The following is a 22,009-nucleotide window of genomic DNA, read 5'->3' as shown; positions in this document are numbered from 1 at the left end:
AAATCTATTATAAGTCAAAGTACGGCTTTCAACACGGAACACTGACTGACAACGAACAACGAGCTATAACAAATGGCCTCAAAAGTGACTAGTATAAAACCATTCAAACAGGAAAACCAACGGTTTAATCTATAAAAACCAGAAAGAAGAAATACTTCATGATGAACCACATCAATAAACGACAACCACTGAACATCAGATTCACATGTTGGTTAACTGTTTAAGAACCGGGTTGTTGGCTTATTGGTGTTTAGTTTACATATTATGTTATTCATATTGTAGGCACAATTAGATGAAAACAAGAAATTATGGTCATTAATTTTTTTTTAAACTAACCAATTACTAAATAAATAGTTACTAGCAAGAGTTAAATTAGTATCCAGTAAAACTTTTTGCGTTAAAATATATAAAATTAAATAGCTATAATATTAGAATGCATATTTTGGCTCTAAAAGGGTCTTTGCATCACATTTATTTAAAAACCAGTGGTTGGAATGACACGGGTGATGTTCTTCTCATACATTTTACGATGACCTAACGGGAGGGATTGTACCTGATATTCATATGAAGACACATTAATCTTCCAATTAGTTTAATTGAGGTCTGGAGCTGGCATATCAGTAACTGCTAGTATAGTCTGTTGTTATTTATGTATTCTCTTTTGTTATCTGTTCTGACATCGGAGTCGGACTTATCTTGAACTGAACTTTACTGTGCGTATTGTTATGCGTTTACTTTTCTACATTGGCTAGAGGTATAGGGGGAACCCCGTCGCAAGTCAGGAGCCTGACTGGCCCCTGGCCTTTGTTAGTCATGTATGATTTTTAATTTTAGTTTCTTGTGTATAATAAGGAGTTTAGTATGACGTTCATTATCACTGAACTAGTATAGATATTTGTTTAGGGGTCAGCTGAAGGACGCCTCCAGTGCGGGGGTTTCTCACTGCTGCATTGCAGACCTATTGGTGACCTTCTGCTGTTGTCTGTTCTATGGTCGGGTTGCGACATATTCCCCATTTCCATTCTCAATCTTATATAACACAACTTAAAAAAAATAGGAAAGGTTTTATGCGGAGTTGCCGTATTTCAAGAAGAAAAAAAACAAGCAACATAGAATTACAGAAATATATACAAATTTAGCTAATTGCCCATACCTTATTATCACATGTCCTTTATAAATAATATTTATCATGAACCGTCCATTCGTAAACTATCCCTTTCGAATGATATGAACTATTGATATCAGTGGTCCGATGATACGTTATATTAACGACTGACAAATTTGTCCTTCAAAGAATTCAAAGTACTTGTATTTATTTTAAACAAGCATGTCTGTATAGAATCTGGGACGAAAGATAGTAATATAGACAATATTTGTAATGATGAAATAAGTCAAACGAAAGGTGGCAAATTTAACGGGAAAGGTGTAGCAAATATAAGCTGTAATAGATTAATAAAACATAACATAAAGATTAACTTATTGAACAACTAAAGAAAATGTAGAGAGCAGTAACACGATGTGTCCTTGAATAAGTTTGTGTGACGTGTGCCCGTATACAGACAACACTCTCTGATGTGTTGATAAATGAATATTTGCTTAAGTAGATATTACATTGCTGAACTTAATAAAAATAAACTCATCTAAATTTGTGAGGATTACATTTGATATATTAGCACAGTTTCGCGTAAGATAAATTACTTTATATGAACACCGGTTATATGAACCATTTAATTAAAGATTAAAATAATTCAAGAAATAATGTGTGGAATAAAACCGGCCGCATATGGTAAGAGTTTTGCTCATTGTAGAAGGTTGTACGGTTACGTTTAGATGATAATACAAACGTTGTTAGTACAATTGAGTTGTCCGTCATAGGCGACCATTCCGCAACTCCTTAAAACTAAATAATTCAAGAAATCTTAAATGGAATAAAATCGGCCACAGGGAAAAAACAGTAAACGAGGTCTGGAAAGACGATACAAACCGCCGGCATTTTTAATATTGGCAAGTAGTACCCTTCCGGTAACAGAAGTAACAAAAGCTCCTTTAAGGAAATTAGAGTGGACGAGTAGCACGACCCCACACTGACGCTAGGCCATAACTTGAATAACGGTTCCTCGGTACTCGGAGGATAAAATTCAACTGGTAACAGTTACGAACCGGCCGCTTTGGTAAACAAGAGAAAACCGTTTATAAAAACACAACTTCCCTGTGGTACCACAGAAGAATGTTTTAACATATGGTCTAACGTAGAATTATAGGGTTATGACCCCCTGTCATCTTGTCAGATCCCGCCAAATGAGAAGGTCTATACACTCTCATCCCTAACGAAACGAGTTTACTACCCGTACTAAAATACAATTAAACTCATCAATTAGGAATACTCGACGGTCAGAACTTGCAAACGACTCTAAAGCCCCCTGAACATTATTTAAGAAAACATCATTACCTACATCTGACAAGTGGACTACGTCATGCCTGAACAAACCTCTATCTTGAGCTTTAATACTTGGATGGAAATTACAAGACCATGATTAAATTCTTCTTTGAATATATTACGAACAGCTGCATTAACTCGTTTTCGAGTCGAATTGATAGCCACAAAAAAAAAAAAACAGCAGAAAAAAAACCAAGTGCACTCTGTTATATTAATTAAAGTTTCACGTAAGATAAATTACTTTATATGAACACCGGTTATATGAACCATATAGTTACGTGAAAAACTAAAAAATCATTCCATCTACTAATACCTAGAATGTACACACTGGCATTATATTCAAAGACATCTTTTAAGATTTGTGGAAAGTGGATAACATTGTTTGAAAATCAAATATTCAGAGGAAATGGCTGTCAAATTTGTTAAGAAAAACCCGAATTTTTTGCGTAAAAAGCACGAGAAACAACACGTGTATTTTTAAAAATACTTAATAGTCGATTAAATCATCTAATCAATTCAGAGATAGAAGCGAAGCAAAAATCTCATTTCATTTAAAAAAAGTAAAACAAATCTTGTTTTGAAAGGAGGCCATTAAAATAAAGTTTAAAATGTAAATAGGGTGGAGTCAAAGAGACAACCACCCGACAAAAGAGCATGAGTACAGCCGAGAAATCCTGAATCCGTAGGCGGGCTTCAGCTGGCCCCTTTAAAAAAATGTTTACTAGTTCTGTGAAAAATGACGTCCACTATTATAATAAATACAATATTTATAGAGCGCATTATATTATAACAAAAATTATTCTAAGCGCTTCACATTTAAAAATATATAAAATACAAAGATACATAAATCATAGATTACAAAGTACTATCTTAAAAGAATCAAACAAGCATATAAAAATTTATAAGAACCTTTAAAAAAAAAAAAAAAAAAAAAAATGAAAAAATGCATGTACCCTAAAATATACAAAACTGTCTAAAACTAATGTAGTCAATTAAAAGTATATAAAATCTACAAAAAATCCTTAAAAGCAGTCCGAAATAAATGAGTCTTGGGTTGCTTCTTAAAAACATCTAAAGAATTTACACTCCGTAAAGACGATGGCAAATTGTTCCAGAGTGTAGGCGCAGCCTTGTCAAAACGCCTCTCATCGTAGCTTTTCGTTCGAACGTCATTTGGAGGATGTACACTACCAATAATTTACCTATACTTTTTTGGTACATTTCTACCCTCGTGCATATCAGTACTGTTAGGAAAGACTGAAAACTTATAATGTTATACTTTCAATGAAATCAGTACTGATTTTGTCAGTACTGTTTTAGTACTGATTTTGACAGTACTGTTTCAGTACTGATTTTGACAGTACTGTTTTAGTACTGATTTTGACAGTACTGTTTCAGTACTGATTTTGACAGTACTGTTTCAGTACTGATTTTGACAGTACTGTTTCAGTACTGATTTTGTCAATACTGTTTCAGTACTGATTTTGACAGTATTGTTTCAGTACTGAGTTTGTCAGTACTGTTTCAGTACTGATTTTGTCAGTACTGTTTCAGTACTGATGTTGACAGTACTATTTCGGTATTGTTATTTTCAGTACTGTTTCAGTAGATTTGGTGTTGTTAATCTTTTTAACTTGAATGTGTATTGTTTCAAAAAATATTTGGAACTGAAAACTTTTAAACTCGGTAGTATAGTATGCTACATTGTATATAATAATTTGTGGCATATTTTGTATCTTTTGTAGATATCTCTGATTAAGCGTTTATCATTAGAGAAGTTTTTACTATGTGCATCTCAGTACAATTGGTATCCAAATATAGGTTTGATAATTCTGTGACAATATTATTATTATCCTTTTTTAGCTGGTTACGTTTTTCTCTTAGACTATATCACCCTGCTGCGCAGTTTTTTTTTAGCGACGTGAACATGACCAAGGAAAATTATCAAGCTTACTCTCGTCTATCGAAATACTATTGAAGCGAAGGAGAAAACAACAGAAATGAAGCAAGATAAGCAGTTTATCGGATTTTACCCATTAGGAGCACCTGAATTCACTCCCGGTTTTTAATGGAGTTCGTGTTGTCTTTTATGTATTTTTCAAAGTGTTGTTGTAAATGCCCTTTTGTTTTGTGATTCTTTGCTTACTTCTTGATTTTGGTTGTGACTGTCTTTAAGTGTTTATAAAAATAATACGCATTAGGAGCACCTGAATTCACTCCCGGTTTTTAATGGAGTTCGTGTTGTTTTTATATATGTAATTTTCAATGTGTTGTTGTAAATGCCCTTTCGTTTTGTGATTCTTTGCTTACTTCTTGATTTTGATTGTGACTGTCTTTCAGTGTTTATAAAAAAAAAATACGCACTCGACATCAGGAAGATTCACACTGTGGTTCGAGGCTGATATTTTACAGTATCAATTGTATAATAGCGCATAATTTATATATATATCAAACAAGATTAGAATCTTCAATACTGTTCATTTTTTGGTATTTTGCTATTGCTTAAAATATGTTGTAATTAATGCAGTTATATGTTACTATGTGAGGCAATGCATTATAATCAACACAAAACAATCTTCTGTATTACCTTATTTTTAATCATAACTGGAATTTCTTTTATTTATCATAACCATTTTTTAATATATAATAAAACATTCAATGTCATACCAACATGTGAAGTTTGTGGCAAAAATCTCTGTCATTTTTACGCCCCTTGGTTATTTTATGACCCTTTAAAGCTCATAAAGAAAACAATCAAAGAAACAATTAATTTTGCATGTATCATGTTTCATTGTTCTCCCCCTATGCCATCTTTTCTTTGGAATGCTTTGTTGAATGTCAGTTTCCTGGCTCTTTTCCTCAATTCAGTCCCGGATATAATGTGTCTTTTTACATGTACAGTGGTAATCCAAGAGGACACTTTAGTTCTAATATGAGCTCATTATAAGCATCCACCTTAAAGTTTAATGTTTTGGTACTTGTACGAAACTCAGGATTCAATGGTTCATGATCAAATGTTGGGTTTTTTTTCTGATGAGTGCCATATTGTCTAGATACATCATTTTGTTTATAGGTCTTCAATTTTCACATCGAACATTCCCATGTCTGCTCCTGTCTCCATTGCTGTTAATCATTCTGAGGGAAAAAAATGTAATGAATTTATAAATAATAAAATTGAGAATGGATATGGGGAATGTGTCAAAGAGACAACAACCCGACCAAATAAAAAACAACAGCAGAAGGTCACCAACAGGTCTAGGCTACAATAAATTATCTTATGTTAAAACTTTCCTCATTTCTGTGTTATGTAAAAATAAAAAGAATGCACAATTATGGATGGGAATGGTATGACATCAAAATTTACTTATTACTTTATATACTACCATAAGTCCAGTAATCACTAATGGACTGGACTTCTGATACTACATGTATATATAATATTATAATCAATCAAAGTTGAAATTTGTTTCTAAATAAAAAAAAAAAAAAAGGAAAATATGATAATTTAATTCATCATCATCATCAAAGAATTAGTGTTTGCCAGTGGCAAGTATTTCATACACGTGTAGCTTTAACCATCGGTCTATTTATGTGTTCTTTATAATAAGATCCGTGAAACAACGACGAAAGACATTAAAATATATACTAACTACTTTATACAAAAGTACATTAATGTTTAATAGATTTAAGTGGAAATTTAATTTAATTGAAAATTTATCGTACATAGTCATATATGTAGCACCTAGCCAGATATGTTATACATCTATCTATGGTAGCACACAGAAACGTGTCCGATTCCTCAAAAACGCGTCAATGTGACGTCAATGATTTGATAAACATGTCAAATTGCACTGGCGAAACCACTTCTGCGGGACACCGGTCGAGCAGTACCCTCATAGACATACATTTTGTAAAAAGACATTTATAGGCATCACCGGATAATATTAAAACAATAGAATTTACTTACTATTTATAAACGATGATTTAAACTTTACAAAACTTATTAAATGCAATGTTAATGGGTTTTTTTTCTAAATACGCATGACATATTTGCCACTGGACATTAAGTAATCAATAGTTAATTATGTGTTGTAAACTTAGCCTGCAGTTATGCTTGTTATGAATTTCCTATGCTGAACAAACTAATGTTTATCAATGACATACAGTAAACGTGGTCAAGCACCGGGAATAAAATACAATATAAAATGTACATGATGTATTAGTTTTCTATATTTTGAAGTACCTCTGTCTGAACTTTATAATAATAATAATCATATTGATAAAGAAAATCATAAATTAAAGCGCTTCAAATAAAAATAACTTTTTATTGTGCAATTTTTTTTTAACCAGACCTATAGTCTGTGTCTGCAAGCAGAAGAAAGCGTGCACAGTGTAGCATACCTTGGACATTTGTCTGTACGGATTACTAAACCTTTCCTCCAGATTTTTTTTTGGCACCTGCTTCGACTTTTTTTTCTAATCATTTATAATCCAACCGAACAATACGGGTTCTATCGTATCCCACACCATTAATATTGAATTGCGTTTTTACTTTACAGAGTATCATTGGGGGTATATGAGTTTTGAAATATTCTGGCGTTTTTAACCGGACACATTCTTAAATTATCGGACACGTTTTTGAGATTGTAACAATACAAAAGAGGTTATTGTCTTAGGTCAGGAGTTTGGTATTCTGTAGTTGGTTTTCAAGTTTGAATGGTTTTACACTAGTCACTTTTGGGGCCCTTTACACCTTGATGTTCGGTGAGAGCTCATGCCGGCACGGTGTTGAAGACCGTACTTTGACCTATAATGGTTTACTTCTACAAATTACGACTTATATGAACAGGAGACTTTTTTCATTGGCAGTTATACCACATCTTCTTATATATTAATACAACACTGAGCCACCCAACCCATCCACCCCAATTACTCGTTTGTGAGGGCTGCCTAGAGTCAGAGGTGGATTTAGGGGGGGGGGGGGGGGGCTGGAGACCCGCCCCCCCCCTTTTTGGAAAAAAATTGGTTGCTTATATAGGGGAATCATTGAAGCGTGACTGGAGAAAATGTAAATTTCTGGATCCGCCACTGAGAGTGGTTACACCGGGCCAAAAATGCATCGGACTGAAACAACATACTGGTTGTGTGTACACTGACAATCAAATTAAAATTAAAATAATGTATAAAATATTGTAAAAAATAATTTTTCATTTGAGTGCATTTACGTAACAATAACACAATGTAACCGTAGACATAAATATCATTGTTACACTCGTAAGTATTCTATGTAGTTCCTTAGTCAACCATAGGTCTGCATTCCGGCGATATAGCATAAACTTCATTGTAACAATAACTTTTTTACGACTTTTACATTTCAATGTAACCATAGCCAGTACCAAAACAAAATAGAAATTCAAATATTTCACAGACATCTTTATTTACAATATAAAAATAGGAAGACTGTTGAATGATTTTCAGTGGCGGATTCAGAGGGGGGCGTAGAGGGCTTACGCCCCGCCCACCCCCCCCCCCCTTTCCCCCTTTGCTCGGACTTTTTTTTTTTTTTTTTTTTGTAAAATGATTAATCAGGACTTCGTGAACTTTGCCATTTCCCGAGTATTTAATTTTTATACAACAATTCAAATTAATCAGAGATTTCTGAGGAACTACAAACCAAGAGTTTCTGAAAGTCATCAGTCCTCATGTGAATATGCTATACTGAGTAATGTAGTTCTCACCCTTTCAACTCCCCGTTAACGGGATGCCTAAATATTGAAGCACTAAATTTCATATATTCTTTTCGTAAAATACGCTCTGCAGTTTTATAGGAAAGAGTACAAGAGTTATGCATACATGTATTTAAGTTACTATTCACAATACACTCATTACAAGTGAATGAAATTGCAGCATGATTAATGTATACAAAAAAAAAGAGAAATCTGTCAATAAATGTGTTTAACCATTAAAAATCTTACATTGAGCATATGATTGGAAATTTACTTATGAGAAGTTAGACTAAAAAAAGTGGTCGTATTCTGAATATTCGCTCAGCTCACAGTAAAAGGAGAAAAACATACACTGTTCAGTCTGAAGGTACCTGTTCATGTAGGGGGACATGTCTTATAGCAGATTCTCTCCTTGTGGTGAACTAGCATGTTAAAAAGGAGCTCAGTGCATTATTGGTCTAGTTCTGTACAAAATATGTTAATTACATTGTATTTATATCTGAGTATCATGTCCTCTTCCTGCACTTAACTTGCCACTGGATCACATAACATCAATCCATCCACCCATCTTCTCAAAAGTACTATATCGAGTTCCAATGTTCAATATGTTCTGATTTGACTGAAGCAAGATATAAATACATGTAATATGGTATTGTCAAATAGAAGTATTAATAAGTATTAAAAACTTAAACCTTGTAGACCACACAAGATGCAATTCTGACAATAAATATGACATAAAGCCAGAATATTTAAAAAAAAACTAAAGTAACTGTCGAAGAGCTGGATCTAAAGCTGAACCACTTCAGGACAACAAAAATCAGAGAAATAAAAAAAAAAATAACGAAAACATTAACATGTCACGATAAAGAAAATAAATGGAAATGGGGTAAGTGTCAAAGAGAACAATTAACCCACCCCAAATATACAAAACAACTAGGCATCACTATACAGATACAGTCTGATTTAAAAAGTGTTATAATGAAACAGTACTGAAGAAATTAGTAACGAAACACTACTTACGAAATCAGTACTGAATCATTACTGACGAAATCAGTACTGTCAAAATCAGTACTGTCAACATCAGTACTGAAACAGTACTGACAAAATCAGTACTGAAACAGTACAGTCAAAATCAGTACTAAAACAGTACTGTCAAAATCAGTACTGAAACAGTACTGTCAAAATCAGAACTGAAACAGTACTGTCAAAATCAGTACTGAAACAGTACTGACAAAATCAGTACTAAAACAGTACTGTCAAAATCAGTACTAAAACAGTACTGTCAAAATCAGTACTGAAACAGTACTGACAAAATCAGAACTGAAACAGTACTGTCAAAATCAGTACTGAAACAGTACTGACAAAATCAGTACTAAAACAGTACTGTCAAAATCAGTACTAAAACAGTACTGTCAAAATCAGTACTGTCAAAATCAGTACTGAAACAGTACTGACAAAATCAGTACTGATTTCATTGAAAGTATAACATTATAAGTTTTCAGTCTTTCCTAACAGTACTGATATGCACGAGGGTAGAAATGTACCAAAAAAGTATAGGTAAATTATTGGTAGTGTAGGAGCATACTATTTTCCGACCTGAGGGATCTACTTGGCTTGTATGGCGTAATTAAATTTTGAAGGTAACTAGGAGCCTTGTCATGCTGTGCTTTGTACACATATAAAAGAAGTTTATATTGGCAACGGTAATGTAGTATGGGTAGCCAGTGTAACGATATTTAAACAGGCGTAGTTATACAAGTCAAATTCCCTTTTTCGTGTTATCAAACGTGCTGCTGTGTTTTGGACCCGCTGCAATTTACTGATAATGTTGGTGTTAGTACCGTACAACAATGCATTGCCATAGTCCAGCCTTGATGTAACTAGGGAGCACACTAGTGTTTTACAGGCTTCAACTGAAATTAAAGATCGAATTCTACCAATATTCCGAATTTGGTGAAAACAAGCCTTAGTGATCGCACTGGCTTGATGTTCCATACTGATGGACGGTTTTATCAAAGTACATTCCGAGATTTTTCACACAAGAAACGTCGCTTAAGGTTCCGCTAAAGTCAAAATCATGTTCAACTTTAAACTTTAATATCAGACTATATACTGGATAAAACATACCATATTATATATCAAAATCTTCCTTGTGATGAGCACTATTCAAATTAAACAATTCTAAACAACAATATATGTTCATAAGTCAAAAATTCTGTATACAAGTACGTCCATCTTCTAAAAAATCCAGTAATGTCATAAGTCACAAAAACCCTGAAAAAAAGACTTTAAAGTATAAATCAAGTGTCTATCTAGTACAAGCTATCATTCATTAACATTAAAATGCATGCAACAGGTTATATTCAGTGATTTAAATGTGTGGTATTAGAGAAAAATTGAAGGCCATTTTTGTTTTGGAACTATTTTTTTTTAAAGTATGGAGCACAGTGTTACTAAATAACATATATATGAATCCTACAATATTTAAAATATTTAATTGAAAATGAAAGTTGGAAATGGTTTAATACAATTTATGTTTTATTACAAATAATGCAAACAACTGTAGCAAATACTTCTTTGCAAAACTGGATAATGATGTGTGTGTGTGTGTGGGGGGGGGGGGGGGGGGGGGGGGGGTTGTAACATTACAACATTACAAATTGATTAAACCCTTCATTCGTTCAAGAATTATATTTCTTGTATAAAAGTTATCAACATTATGGCACTAAATTCTAGCATAACATCCTTTTAATTCAAGAAGCTGTGTGTGCATGCAGGTTATGGTTTTACAATATTAAGCATGAAAACCCACTTTGGTATTTTGGATCAAGTATGGGTGAAATTTTGTTGCAATACCATATACAATATGTAGATATAAGTAACAATAAGTAAGTTTAACACAATTATATATAAGTTCAATAAAAATAAAAAATACTAGAACATTAAATATGATATTTCACAAGAACTTTCATGTCTTTTGACAATCTTCGGGTGAATGGTGACATTATTTGTTAGATGAGATGTAATAGATATATATAAATACAATATGTGTTTACCTGTCCCCAAGCAAGATATTGTTTTTTGTTGTTTTCTGTTATATGATATCTGATTTTTCATGTGAAATACTTTGCCTACTAAGTATTTTTCTTAATTATAGGTATAACTTTTATTTATGGTATTTTAATTTGAATGTATGATATTTGTTTCCTTGTATTATTGTATGGACTGCTGCTTACTGATAAACCCTACAGTTTCATGAAAATTCATAGATGATGTTAGTTTGTAAATGTTATATTTCTTTTATGGTGTCTAATTCACATATACCCAATATCATTTTGGTGGTTCCACACATTAATAAGGAAAGGAGTATGTATTGCAGAACAAAATACTACATAATTATGGCAAAAATGTCATCATTTAAGGTTTGCCTTTTGGCCTTCAACAGTAAGCAACAGTCCACACTACATAAGAAGCAAGTTCTCCTCTGAAAAATAAATGTTTATTTATCAAAAATACCTTCTTTCTTATAAAACTGTTACACATCAATGAACTTCACTGATACAGATTGATAATCCTGTATTAAATGGTCAATTTCAAATGGTTCATCCTCTCCCTCATACAACACTTCATAAATGGAAGTTAACCTTCCATCAGTTCCAGATAACAAAGATACTACAGTCCCTTTATACCATTCTTTTTGTTGTGAAGTTTCATCAATTATCCATTCATGTTTAATGCTTCGGCCCAAAAATTTAATTTGTCTCTGTCTTGTTTTCCTAAAATATCAAAACCTGTCATGTAAAATATTTGTAACATAATAAACAAAGTAATATCATTATGGTGTTTATGATGACCAGATCACTTACAATAAATGTTTGCAAGCTTTGTTGAGTTTTACTTTTGTTTTTTTACGACAGACTGATCACAGTGCAGGGTTCTGATGCACCCATATTATTTCTTGTAGCATGGGAGATTTATGTGTCTGGGTGATCATGTTTGCTATATCTTTTCTTATATATTATGTGGTTACATATGAAGAAATAAGGAAATGGGGTATGCATCAATGATACATCATCCCATTTGAAAAAAAATTGTTTCAAAAACTATATGTGAATATAAGAAGTACATGTAACAGCTTTAAATCCTAGATATTAGTCCACCTGCTGTCACTCCCATTTCTTGGTGAGAGTTCATGATGGAAGTGCTATTTGTTGAATTGTTATTATTTTTGTGTTTCTTGGTTTTTTTATTACACAAAATCAAAACATTTACATAAAAAAAGTTGAAGCAAAAGAAACAGCATGTTTATTGCTGTTCTTCATCTTGAAAACAGTGATGTCTTTCATAAGGACAAATGACGTTTAGAGCATAATTCTTTCCTAAAGCCGATTGTGTCACACCTGTTATAGTTCAAAATGCACATATGTAATTAGGCAATATCAACATGTATGTAGATATGATTTTTGATAAAAACAAACTTTCATAGACAATTGTTTGTTGTGTAGTATGGTCTGTTGTTCACTGTTGAAGGATAATGTAAATTTTGTCACTTCCTATTTTTTTTAGATGTTGTCTCATTGACATACATTTGTACATGTATAAATATATATATTTTAAAAGGACAAATTTAGAATTGATCACTTTTCAATTTTTGCTAAATTACTATTCAAAGATTGTTTTACCTTTGACTAATTTGACCCGACCCCTGTGGTTGATTGTCAGTGATATCAGAGTCTGATGAACTGGATTTTCTTGATTTTCGTTTCCTGGTTTGTTTATTTGATGAGGTCGAAGACTGTTTCCTCTTTCCTTTTTGTGTCTTTGGTTTTACTGGGTTGACATACTGCAATGACAAAAATCATATTATCACAAATGCATACATGTAGTTTTGTACAACTGTATAACAAATCTGAAGAATGACAGCAACACTGAAAAATGTAGCATATACATAGTCATGATAGTAGAAAATCTGCAGTAATTTTAAAGGATTTTAAGTTGTTCTAATAAGATTAACATAATTTAATCAAATAAAAGAGGCTTTTAAGGACATTTTTTATGTGGTATGACCTATTGAGCATTGTTATCATGGTAATGGATTATGTAATATTTTTCTATTTTGTCTCATTGACACATAGTGACATACATCATTGTACATAACACCTTACACTTTCTTTTACATATAAAAAATGTTACCTCAATGATCATTAGAAGCAAAGTTAATTTCTAATTAAATAAATAAATAAAGATATGTATGTATTTTTGGGAGATTGTCTCCTTGATACATGTACATACCTTTGTATCCACTATTTACTACCTTTAAGTAGCATACATTTTAATTTGAGCATGATTATATTTTAAAATCATGTATATAAATATATGTCAAATATATACATCTTGTTCTGGTGATTTTGATTTTAAGAAATGTCAAGAGTTTTGTTATATTATGTACTAATAAATGATAGCACAAGATATGAATACCCACCTGTAGTTGATAATACTTATCAATTAATGTAGCTATTTTAAATTTATTATCTTCATTTGTTATTACTTTACCATATAGGTATCATGACTCATTTCTTTTTATTATATGCATTTGTGCATATATTCAGACTTACCCACATCCCAGGTTCTCTAATTCCTGGACTTTTCCCCTCTCTTGGTGAAGCTAATTCAGGAAGTATTGCCTTGTTGTAAAAAGACTGAAGTTTCGGAAGCATTGTATTTTCCCATAAAGAGACATCTCGATGGATTCTCTGAATAAAAATTTGGTAAGGATTCAATGTGCGGACCACACAATCAATCCAGTCTTTATTGCAGATGTTAAGAAGTCCATGACATTGGTAAAAGTAGTTGTGGTTTTCTTTTAGTTGCAGTTTTCCAGATATATTTTCTAAGCAGAATGTTTTGTTTTCTGATGCTTGCCAAAGGTTTAAAAGTTTAGAATGTAGTAAGTTTTTTATTTCAATAATACCAGTTTCTCCTGTGGATATAGTAACTATGCCATCTGGGCTAGCAGCCAAGTATTTGTTGGTATGATGTATGACCAGTCCACTACGTTCTACAGATACGTTTTCATTTTCTTCAGCTTTCTTTAGTTTGTATTCCTCTATTGTGCTATCTTCTTGGTTAATACCATTTCTTGTGTGACGATTTCCACTGAATGACGAATAAAGAATGGTACGGACAAATTTTGCAATAGGCAGAGATGTATTTCTTTTGACAATTGAACCAAAGTTAGATGCAGTTATTCTCTTTTTCCTTTCTGAATGCCAAAGACCTGACTGAGATTGATGAACTGTAGAAGTAGTTATATTTTTACACTGTTGGGCCGAAAGATTGATATGAGTTTGTAAAAATTTATCTTGAAGTTTTTGAAGTACTGTAGTGGAGACATCTTCTACAACATCAGTAGCTTCTGGACCATATGCTCTAGTAGCCTTTCTTGTGGTGCTTGTTTTTAGACTTGAGAATTTCTTTTTCCATCGAAGTTGATGAACACTTGGCTTTGATTTGTACCTGGTTGAATTTGCTAAAGTTTGTTCATGACGGGCATAAAGTTTTCTATAGAAAAATCCAGGTTCTGTTCCTGTGGAAGATTCCCAAACCTTGCAAGACCATTGTGGACCTAAGTTCATTCCCAAAGCACCACCATAACAACGAGCATGCCATGAACCCCTATTACAAATGTTGTAAACCTTACCACCATCAAACTTTGTCCTTATATGCATCCAACTTTCAGCAAGGTTGGTAGTGCTGCTTCCCAAAAGTCTATCGGATTTCTCAGCGATCCTATTAAGTATTAATGTGACATCTCTAATAATATGCTGTTCAACATTGGTGTAAACAATACAAGTACCACCACGGGCCTCTTCCTGGCATGAAATGGAAGATCCTTCAGTCCAAAAGTCAATTTGGTCATTAATTATTACAGTTTCGTTATTATCTGTTTCACTTGGGTTAGAAGTTGGTGCAGTTTGATTTTCGGCCTGACAAAAATCAGAACACTGGTCATGCTGACCAAAAACATGATGAACCGAATTTCTTATGTCATTATTTAACTTCTTTATGGCAGTTAGTTTATCATATTTCTTCTCTTTGAATTCTTTTGAACGTACTCGAATGGCACATCTCAAAGCACTAACTAGCCTTACTCTCATTGTTTTTGAAAGATGATGCCTACTTTTGTACAGGGGATTGTCAGTCACAAGTTTCTCTAAATTTGACCTGTAACATTTTGAAACATGATTTGCACATTCCTCTTTTTTTACCGATCTTCCCCAACCTGGTACCTCCTCTCTGATTTTGGCAAATACTGATGAATCACCATCACCAACGACCCTCATGTACCTAACTCCATGTTTTTTCTCTGCTTCCAGAAACCCTTGCAAAATAACGTCACTCTCCATTGACTGACTGTCTTGGTCCCAATTTTTAAAACAGGTGTGTTCTTTCGTATTATTGGTGCTACATATGTAACAGTATTTATTCCTTACGCCAATATGTAACAGTTTTTTTGTCTCTTTTCCAATAATTATGGCCACCCCCACCCCCTGCTGCATTATAGGAATGTTTATGGGTACGTTTTGACCAACCTCCATCTGTCATTACCGTTATTGCTGGCACTTCTTCATGAAAATCCTTTCTATCGATGGCAAGAAGTCTTTCCTCCTGCCCAGCTGACAGCATGTCCTTCTCTAGAATAGAGTGCCACCACTGGCCGATCTCTGTTTCTATTGCAGTAAATGAGGGCTGTGATAATCCGGGGGAATTCAGTGTTGCCAAAAACTCATTTAGATGGGACGGACCATTCCCAGTTACCATACTGCCCCACACAGCCCTCACGTTGATATCAAAGCGTTTTGACCCAGGGACCTTTGGGCTACTATCTAAAGTAAACTTTTTGTGACACCCTTGACACTGCGCCAACATCACACTGGCCAATCCAAACGAACGAACTTCAGTTTCAAGTGTTATGGGTGCTTTTCCTTGGTTTGTAACTTTAATGGCTTCGGCACATAAGCATACATGCATTGTAATGTCTGATATATGGGATTGTAAACAATCTAAGTTCATTAATCGGTAACCCTTTGGGCTTAGATCTTTAACCTTACGAATCTTGAGCTTCAGTTCACAACTAGTAGCAAAGGATGCATAAACGGATGCTTTTGATTTGTTTTTATGTATGGTGGTGTTGTAGAACTTATGAATTTTTCTAATTATCAGCTTCAAACTTTCATTTTTGGACTGCCTAGACTTTTTAATTCTACAGATTGGTCTTCCTTTGTGTTTTTCTCTCCTTTTTTGTCTATGTCTGCCTAAACTTCTACCAAATTTCTTACTTATTTTGATTTTTTTCTAGCCATTCTTACTACAGTGCTGTTTACATGTGCTTCCTCTTGCTTTCCATATAAAATTGTTTTTCAACAATGTGTAAAATAAATTATTTTTTTTACTTACCTGTCAATTTATGACACTTTTATCTACACTTTTGTGCTTCATTTTGCTTCATACAATTTTATTTGTAGTTTTAAAAAGTTATTACTTACCAGATACTTCACGTGTTGTGAAATGACGATGGACAAAATCATACTATTTTTTTCATTTTTCGCTTAATCCTTTCGTCTGATGGATATATTATGGACTTTTATAACAGTAATATACATTTATATAAGGGGACATTAGTGCTTACCAGATCAAATACACCGATTGTCTATAAATTAGATTTTTTCCCCACTGTTTACAGGTTCGTGATCAAAGATGAGCATATTTCTTCTTTCCGGAAGTTGTGTACCTAAAAATAGTACGTAGTTTCGTATTATAAAATCAACATTAAACTTATTGTTTTCCACTAAATGGTTGAAGAATTGAAACAAATATAAATGTTTAAACTTAGAAACGATCTTTTAAAGAGTTCTTGGGTATATATATCGTTTTCTTAACAATGCGAAACTGCGCATTGATTTTAACCGCTACTTTCGGTTTCAAAGAATGGAGGGTCAGCTGCTTCAGATGGCCTTTTAACAGTGTAAATGGTAAGGACATTTCGATCCAAACACATAAAACTATTCCCAAATAACGAAATTTTATTACAAATAAGTTTCATGTCTGATCAAAATCTATAAACCAGAAAAAGCAAGCATAATCGGTGAGTCGTAAAAAATAATAAAAATGGCTGCCTTCATCAAAGATAATATGGTCAAACTTTTGTCGTTTTCACAGAAACTGGCTATCTACAACAACTTTGAATGGTAGCTTGCACTGCGTATACACATGCTTATTAAAATGCGATTAATCTTATACTTTAATATTCGTTAATAAATGTCCTGGATTTTTTTTTAAAATGTGTGTTGTAAACTTTATTTTTCAATATTTTATTGGTGAATACTCTATTTGTTTATATGAGTTTCTTGGAGTCGTGTATATTTTTTTCAACCTGATATACATATTTATAATTGGTACAAATTTCAAGCTTCAAAAATATGTATTTTTTATAGAATTTTGACATTTTGAAATGCTCCACCTTTTTGGAAAATTTGACTTTAGCGGAACCTTAACACTGTTCCATCAAATGTCAGACGAAAATCTGAAAGATGCTTCAATTTATGTTTAGGTGCAAATATTATTAATTCTGTCTTGTCTTCATTAAGTTTCAGCATGTTGGCACTCATCCAATCACCTGTATCAGACAAACATTTTTCTAGGCGTTTGGACAGATAACACCAGTCTCCTTTCGGTCTTATGATTTGATAAACCTGAGTATCGTCTGCGTACGAATGGTATAACATTCCGTGGCGCCTACAAATTTCGCCTACTGGTTTTGCAAAAATACAATATAGTTTTGGCCCCAAGACCGAGCCCTGCGGTACACCAAACTATTCGGTATGAAGGCCGTACGGTGACAAATTATAGTTGTTAATTTTAGTCTCAAACGAAAAAAATAACGACCCGATATATGTATAAAATAATGAACGAAAATAAATATTATAATAAAGATCAAATACGACAAGTACTGAATTACAGGCTATCAGTTTATGACGGGTTGTCCTGAGTATGACCTGAAGCTGTGCTTTTTAAACTGAGATTCAATGATTTCGGTAATATTAATAAAACAAAAACAAATTTCTGTTTCAAACTAATATAAATTTAAATGATTATTCTCAAATGCATTCAGAAAGGAGAAAACTTATTTAGAAATCAGAAAAAAATACTATATACCTGTGTCCGTATCAATGAATTCTTGCTTTACTTTATAACATCGAATACCATCTCTTGGTGCAGTCAGATTTCAATCAACAATTGGCCGAATTACTCCCGCTGTTTTAGATTGACTAAATTTTAAATATTAATGCATAATTTTTGAACCGAATAAGATCCTTGACAGGTGTATTTGTTCACGCTTTTCTTTTTATTCAGAGGATGGCAAAAAAATCCCACATACATCTATCATCTAAATGTTTCTATTAACTAAATATTTCATCTCATATTTAATAACACTAGTTGTTCCCGACGTGGAAAGTCCTTTTATAATGTATCTTTAAGATTTTAAAAGCTTGAGAACTCAATCGAGATGTTAAAGGATTGCCAATTAGACAACTAAAAGTTGTTTAAACGAGTTACAATGTAGTTAAGTCGTTGTAAAGAGATAACTAATTCGTTTAAACGAGCTAGCTAAGTTGTTTAAACGAGTAAGCTCTGTAATTAAAAAAAAATAAGCTTAGTGGTTATAACGAGTTAGATAAACTAAGCCGTTATTAAAAATTAGCTAAGATGCAATAACGACTAATAAATAAAACTCCACCCTGACACTAACCAGCTTCCTTAATTTTGTGTAACAAGTTGATACATAATGTGCTTTCTTTTCTAACAGTACTATGAATAACTTGCCCAACTAATATAAAAAGAATTAAACCGTACTGCATTAAAGATTACCAACTCGTCCTACTCATAACGTTGGGCAAGTTTGTAAACAAGAGTGTTGCGAGTTGGTAGAAAGTGCAGCAAATTGGTGAAAATTAAGCGATTTGGCAGTTCGGCTTTCTTCCTTAAAATAATGTGTTCTTTCATTACTAACTTGCAGTATATCTGTATATTAACCTGCTAGCGACGTCTTTCGATGTCTTAGGTCTGAAGATACAAGAATGATTGTATAATCTAAAACTTAACCGATCCTGCGTGGTGGCATCTTATTCCCGATTGTGATGTTTTGACAATCTGGTGGACAATCTGTCCCCGAGGATTCTACCAGTCCGGTAGCCTAACAGCATGAAAACTAGTACAACAAGTGTGAATTCACATTTACTATAAGACGTGTCACGGTACTTATCTATCCCAAATTCAGGTATTTGTTGTTATATTTGTTATTCTCATAGGATTTTGTCTAATGCTTAGTCCGTTTCTCTGTGTGTGTGTGTTACATTTTAATCTTGTGTCGTTGTTCTCTTATATTTAATGCGTATTGCTCAGTTTTAGTTTGTTATCCCGATCTTGTTTTTTTTTGTCCATGGATTTATGAGTTTTGAACAGCGGTATACTACTGTTGCCTTTATTTGAACTAGACACGAGTGTAGATTCGTATGGTGGTTGCTTCATGCATGACAGAAGACGCTTACATAGTCGACTAACTCTTTCTCATTCCTTTTTTGAATTTCATGCGATTCACTGAGTTGTATTTGTTACATTTGTATTATTCACCAGTCAAAAAAATAAAATGCTAGTCGTCATTGAAATCTTATTTATCTGGATGTTTTCCGGAATAGGGTCGTTTATAAACATACGTAAATATATATTATAGAATAAATTCAAAACAGTGTGGCTGTGGCAATTGATTGACACATTAAATTCATCCATTGACTGGGACAATTTAGGTAAATGTTTGTCTGTAACAACCACTGTTCACGACGTACCTACGATAGACATTTAAACTGTTGGGTCACCAAAGGTTTCTTAACGCCTTTAATTATAAAATAAATTCGAAAAATTAATCAGGAATAACCTTTATGTTTTGATTTATATAATTGATATAAATCAAAACATCGTGTTATTTCTGATTAATTTTTCGAATTACTTTATTAAGGTGTTGAGAACCTTTGGTGACCCCATAGTTTAAGTGTCTTTAAAAAGTACATAGTGAGCAGTGGTCGTTACATACAAACGTTCACCTAAATTGTCCCAGTCAATGGATGAATTTAATGTGTCAATCAATGGCCACAGCCACACTGTTTTGAATTTCATTCTATTTATATATCTCAACTTGTACGATTCGCTCGTGTATGTAACAATGTTTTAGATTTTAACGAGAGAAATTTATGTATTACTGAAAAATTATTACACCAGGGTTTTCGATATCACAAACTAGTCAAAACATTTACTAAATTTTATCATCGGTATAAAGACATCATTCGTAAATATAGCTCAACATGCAGACTTCTAATACGTTCAGGTATTTCACATCCAATTTTTTATGGAAATATTCTTTATAAAGCACAAAGGTGTCAGTATTCACCTCAGAAACTTACAAAACCTTTGAATAGACTTATTAAGAAGGGATATAATTACGATACTGTTGTCAAGTCATTAAAGATTGCATATTTTGGCGTTAATATTGAGTCACTGATAAGGTCTTTGCATCGGAACTAAACACATTTATTCTAAAAACAGTTGTTGGCATGACACGGGTTATGTTCTTCTCATATATGTTATGATGGTATGATACTAAACCCCTAACGGGAAGGATTGTGCCTGATGTTCATATGATGAAATCATAATCTTTCAGTCTGTTTAATTGAAGTCTGGAGCTGGCATGTCAGTTAACTGCTAGTAGTCTGTTGTTATTTATGTATTATTGTCATTTTGTTTATTTTCTTTGGTTACATCTTCTGACATCAGACTCGGACTTCTCTTGAACTGAATTTTAATGTGCGTATTATTATGCGTTTACTTTTCTACATTGGTTAGAGGTATAGGGGGAGGGTTGAGATCTCACAAACATGTTTAACCCCGCCGCATTTTTGCGCCTGTCCCAAGTCAGGAGCCTCTGGCCTTTGTTAGTCTTGTATTATTTTAATTTTAGTTTCTTGTGTACAATTTGGAAATTAGTATGGCGTTCATTATCACTGGACTAGTATTTATTTGTTTAGGGGCCAGCTGAAGGACGCCTCCGGGTGCGGGAATTTCTCGCTACATTGAAGACCTGTTGGTGACCCTCTGCTGTTGTTTTTTATTTGGTCGGGTTGTTGTCTCTTTGACACATTCCCCATTTCCATTCTCAATTTTATTATAGTACAAACGGGATTCTAGAGATGATGAAGTTCACATCTCTTAGCCTTATTCAATCTTATCAAAATATAGATCTCTGATTTCGTTATACTACATACTCATATGTAGTATAACGAAATCAGATATCTATATTTTAATTAGATTGAGCCTTTTCCCGAGCGTCATTGATGAGTCTTTGTACTCGTCTGATGTAAAAAAAAAAATATATATATACGCCTGGTATTTTGGATGAGATTTTTTGTATTTAAATCTCTCTAAATCTTTTTTTCGATCGTCACTGATTACTGTGTCGTTCGTAGACGAAATATGCGTCTGACATACACAATTATAAACCTGGTATTTTTGGTGATTACAATTAACTGCTGGTTGAGGTTTTCAAGGGTATTATCAGTCAAGTATTCAGCACTCGGGTATATGTGTTGACATGAATTATCATTGATAGGGTCATATTTATAAATCAACTATTTAAAATTTTTGGAACTTTCGTAATACAATGTACTACGGATTTTTGTATCAGAAATAGATTACCTCAAATAGCTGTATTTGACAAAACTTTTAGGGGCCGGGATGC

General features: G+C 33.1%; 1 protein-coding gene, 2 long non-coding RNA genes and 1 pseudogene across 3 annotated transcripts in view; all 4 read right to left on the bottom strand.

Moving 5' to 3' along the window:
• LOC139516702 (monocarboxylate transporter 5-like) overlaps nucleotides 1-1,303 on the bottom strand; it is a gene marked incomplete in the record, with an annotated part of 26,747 nt that extends 25,444 nt beyond the window's left edge. The window contains 1 exon segment of the mRNA XM_071306959.1: nucleotides 1,154-1,303.
• A 3,710-nt stretch (nucleotides 1,304-5,013) lies between these two features.
• LOC139516701 (uncharacterized) lies at nucleotides 5,014-7,957 on the bottom strand. Its single transcript, XR_011663000.1, has 2 exons — nucleotides 7,708-7,957; nucleotides 5,014-5,572 (listed from the first exon to the last, which is right to left on the bottom strand). It is a non-coding gene; the product is annotated as an uncharacterized lncRNA (long non-coding RNA).
• A 3,726-nt stretch (nucleotides 7,958-11,683) lies between these two features.
• Nucleotides 11,684-17,022, bottom strand: LOC139516700 (uncharacterized). Its single transcript, XR_011662999.1, has 3 exons — nucleotides 16,853-17,022; nucleotides 12,846-13,006; nucleotides 11,684-11,939 (listed from the first exon to the last, which is right to left on the bottom strand). It is a non-coding gene; the product is annotated as an uncharacterized lncRNA (long non-coding RNA).
• LOC139516699 (uncharacterized) lies at nucleotides 13,679-16,241 on the bottom strand (annotated as a pseudogene).
• Nucleotides 17,023-22,009: the final 4,987 nt, after the last annotated feature.

The sequence above is a fragment of the Mytilus edulis genome, chromosome 3, assembly GCF_963676685.1.
Source record: "Mytilus edulis chromosome 3, xbMytEdul2.2, whole genome shotgun sequence".
NCBI classification, from domain to species: domain Eukaryota; kingdom Metazoa; phylum Mollusca; class Bivalvia; order Mytilida; family Mytilidae; genus Mytilus; species Mytilus edulis.
Note: the sequence above shows the minus strand (reverse complement) of the source record. Positions and strands in the feature narration are given on the sequence as shown.